The following is a 4,590-nucleotide window of genomic DNA, read 5'->3' on the forward strand; positions in this document are numbered from 1 at the left end:
CTTTCCTAGTTTTCCCAGTGAATTTTATACAATATCAAGATTTCAAGCGACAAAGACATTTTTCCTATACCAGTTTTCGTGTTTCATAACTTCAAAAACTGAAATGGAAATGAATGAGGAGAACCTGTCCAGATTGGCAATCCCACACTCTTACTATCCTGTCCGTACTCCCTGAATAAAGCTTATCCGAGCCTGATGGCAAAGCAATCCCTGTAATGACCTGTTTGCAAAAACCATTTAATTGGTAACTGCACAACTCACTCTCATTTATGTGAATCAGTTCAAAGCCGTAAAACTTGAATATGTTTCTAGTTATTCTCCTCTCTCACACACACACAGAAACACAAAAGAAATTCACTTCTGGAACTGCAAGTAACATGATAGTCAACTGGACGCCAAGTTACTCCCTTCGTTCCAATGCATCTGCTATGAGAACCAACAATAAAGCTGATTAATTTGTAAAAAAGTGGATGCTTATCACACTAACTATATTTCAAACCTAAAAATTAGTAGACCGATTACCAGTACACTGAAACATCCATAAGTTTATTTAATCCAATTACATTTGACGAAATTTCACAATGTCCGGTTGATGAATTAGCATATTAAAACCAAATTCGTATATGAAATTCATTGCCTCTTCAAAAATGCGATGTAAGAAGTCTGTTAATCCATATTATGGCAAATCATGACATATCTATATTTGTAATATTTTTAAAAGAGTTAATTTATATACAGAATAGAGAAATAGAGAAATATATAAGAAAAGAGCAGAAAAGTAAAGCGTACCTATTACATGCTTCAGATATGTTGTCAACATCTATTGTCGCACTTGGTTAATGAATCTCAGTAACAAAAGTTGTACTTAAAGCTCAAAAAAGATATTGATTATCTTTCGAGTGTCAGACTAAATTTCGAAAAACTTCTTTAAATACAACATTTGTAGCTTCAGTAGTTATATTCCCATCGTCATCACAAACCAATATTTTTAATCCCTTTCTACTCGTCACTCGAGAAAGAGCAACATATAGCTGTCCATGTGTAAAAACTGTTTTTTTAAAAAATAATCCCACATGAGACAATGACTGTCCTTGGCTTTGTTGATTGTCATGGCAAAAAATACAATGATTGGAAATTGTCTTCGCTGGAACTTGAATGGAATTCTAGCATCAGATGGCGTCGATGTCATTCTTGGAATAAACATTTTCTGTCCAACCATCTGTCCCGCTAAAACCTTTGCTTCAATAACTTGATTTCCAAGTTTAGTTATGATCAACCTTGTTCCATTACATAATCCTGCTGACTGATCAATATTTCTTAATAACATTACTGGAATACCAACCTTTAGCGTAAGAGCATGATTTGGAACTCCAGAACATTTAATTGTATTTAAGAATTCAGGAGTGTGTACATGTTCCAGTGCTGAATAAGTACTGTTAGAGTTCCAGATTGTATCGGAACTCAAATATGATTTCTCAGAACTTTCATTAAGGGAAATCATATATTCGTTGATTGATTCCACCATATCAAGAGTTGGAGTAAGAATGGCTCTTTGTTGTAGGTATCCTATATCATTGCAACGACTGTTGAAATTCGGATACGTACTTTCTACAATTGCAGATGTTGGATCAACGAATTGTTTTATCAAAAGATCATCTGGTATTTGGACTTTTTTATTGCCATCAACAGAAGTACCAACTATACCATCGCCAATTACCAAAATCCAATCTGAAAAAACTCTCAACTCATCTAGATGTGTCCCTATTTCATTACCTTGCAATCTCATGTTCTTTGTTAACTTTAACAGTTGACAGTGAGGCCACAAATAAGAAGAATTGAGAGAAGCATTAACAATATCTTGCCTACTACCTTTTGGAATAACATGTAATATTTGTCTGAAGTCACCACCAAGAACAATTGTTTTACCTCCAAATGGTCGGTGTAAATTGGATGCATCTTTAAACCTAAGAATATCTCTTAAAGTTTTATCAAGAGCTTCAAAACAATATCTATGCATCATGGGTGCCTCATCCCAGATAATCAACTTTGCCTTAATAATTAAATTTGCTAAAGTAGTACCTTGCTTTATATTACATGTTGAATCTTCAGTTACATTTAGAGGAATCACAAATCTTGAATGAGCTGTTCGACCACCTGGTAACAACAAAGATGCAATCCCGCTAGATGCAACAGTTAAGACAATATCTCCTCTAGATCTTATGGCAGAAGATAGAGTTCTCCAAATAAAAGTCTTGCCCGTTCCTCCAAAACCATATAAAAAGAAAAACCCATCTTTGTCTTCATTCACATCTCTTATTATTTTTTCATAAACTGACTTTTGTTCATCTGTCAAATTCTTTACTAATTGTTGATGTTCCTCTGCCAAAGCGCGTTTATTATAACGCAATTCATCCCGTATTAATCTATTATTGTTATCAACTTCTTCCGTATTATAAACATGCCTTGGCATTGTTGGAAAATCCAGAAAACTTCTTCCACAACCTTTCAAAAAAGTTTCAAGCTTTTGCAAACAACGATTTTTCAATTCTTCATCTGTTAGGTGAGCTTCTGAAATAACATTAGAATGTAAAATAATTAAATACAATTAATCCGTATTATAAACAGGCCTTGGTATTGTTGGAAAATCCAGAAAAATTCTTCGACAACCTTTCAAAAAAGTTTCAAGCTTTTACAAACAACGATTTTTCAATTCTTCATCTGTTAGGTAAGCTTCTGAAATAATATTATAATGTAAAATAATTAAATACAATTAAATGGTAAAGTTTACTTTAGCCACATGAAATTAAAAATAAAATTAACGAAAAAATATACTGTTCAATAGTAGTGTACATTAATTTTAGGGATAATGCATAAAATTCACCCCCTCCTATGACCCATTTACCAACTACACACCTTTCCTTTTCGGGGGTCCTATTACCCCCCTGAACTTCGTTTTACCGTAATTTATTTGTCATTATTTGATCAATTAAACCCAACCGTGACTACACCTCTTCCAAGTGCGTGAGGCCTTATTTTAAAAAGCTTGTCTGCCATTCATTGGCCACATGTAATGCCAAATAAGCCATTCATTGCCCTTGCTATGGTGTATGTGTTCATTTCTAACTCGTCAAATGTGGTTGATTATCTTTGTATGTTGTCATTAAATTGATTCCAATTTAAAAAAAAATCAGGCCAAAAGTTGCAAATTTTTTCAATGGAGGGACAATGAAGTGGACGAAAGATCAAAGTTTATTCTTCTAAGATTGTTCAACAAAATTAAAGAGATGGAAGAAGATTTGGCAAATTATGAAAGCCTCAAGATGCAGTTGGTTGAGCTTGAAAGTCTGAAAAATACCAAGGATGATGAAAAAGATAAGGGGGCTGGTGTTGGCTTAATAGGAAGTTCATTTTGTGTATTGTGTTTTGTCTTTGTTGTTATGTGTTGATCAAATGAAGCTGTAATAGCAGTCTTGCTGCAGTAGTAGTTGTTTGTGTTGATCAAAAGAAGTTGTAATAGCAGTCTTGCTGCAGTAGTAGTTGTTTTTGTCATTATGGTATGTAACTTCATTTTAATATATGCTATGTGGAAGTGAATTATGTATTAAACCCACTTGTCATGATCGATTCCTAGATTCTTTCAACTTTTATATATAAGTCTCAATATGTTGATTTATATAAATGGCAAGACACCACTGAATTTCATAGAAATATAGTTACCACATTTCATAAATACCACCAAAATCAGTCAACAAAACATCAAATGTACTAAGGTAACAATCAATAACTAACACATTATCTGTTCTAATAGGATAACAGCTGCAGATTGCAGTCAACAAAAACAACCAACTGTGTAGCTTACATATACAAAAACTGCAGATTGCAGTCAACAAAAACAACCAACTGTCTAGCTTACATATACAAAAACTGTAGATTGCAGTCAACAAAAACAACCATATACATTGTTTATGGCAGAACTAAGGATGTGCAGAACTGCTATTCTGGCTTAGGTTTTTTGATACACCAGTCCTTGTTTGAATTCTATGTTGCCCTCTAATCTCTTGCAACCTTCTTGTTGTGATTGCTGGTTTCCCTTTCCATTTCAGTCCACTACTTGGCTTGAAACCAATGTCACCAGTTACATCAGCTGACCTTGTTATCATTGTTGGTCCCGTGGGCTCTATTCTAGTACTTGGTGTGGCTACTATTCTACTACTTAGTATGCCAGGCTACAGAGAAAGAATAAAGTAAATAAGTTATTACAACTATACAAAATAAATTGAATACCACAAGGAATATACACTTACATTCAAAGTTTTGAAGCCATTTTCTGCTTGAAACACACTCATTCCCATCACTCTTGGCCTTTTAAATTGTTTTGTACTTTCCACACCCTTTTCCCTTCCTCTATTTAGTGTAGCAGTAGAGGCATTAGGTGCAACAGATGCATTAGGTTGTGAGTGAGTTGCATTAGATGATGTATTAGGTGCAGAACATTCAAACCAAGCTGCTAGTGAATGATAAGCACCAGATACATTAGGTTGTGAGTGAGTTGCATTCCAAGATCCTCCTCTTCCCCTACCTCTACTGACT

The 4,590-nt window shown here is 34.2% G+C and overlaps 1 pseudogene; it reads right to left on the reverse strand.

Moving 5' to 3' along the window:
* Positions 1-902: 902 nt before the first annotated feature.
* LOC104225447 (uncharacterized) lies at positions 903-3,960 on the reverse strand (annotated as a pseudogene).
* Between the last annotated feature and the right edge of the window lie 630 nt (positions 3,961-4,590).

The sequence above is a fragment of the Nicotiana sylvestris genome, chromosome 11, assembly GCF_000393655.2.
Source record: "Nicotiana sylvestris chromosome 11, ASM39365v2, whole genome shotgun sequence".
Lineage (NCBI taxonomy): Eukaryota > Viridiplantae > Streptophyta > Magnoliopsida > Solanales > Solanaceae > Nicotiana > Nicotiana sylvestris.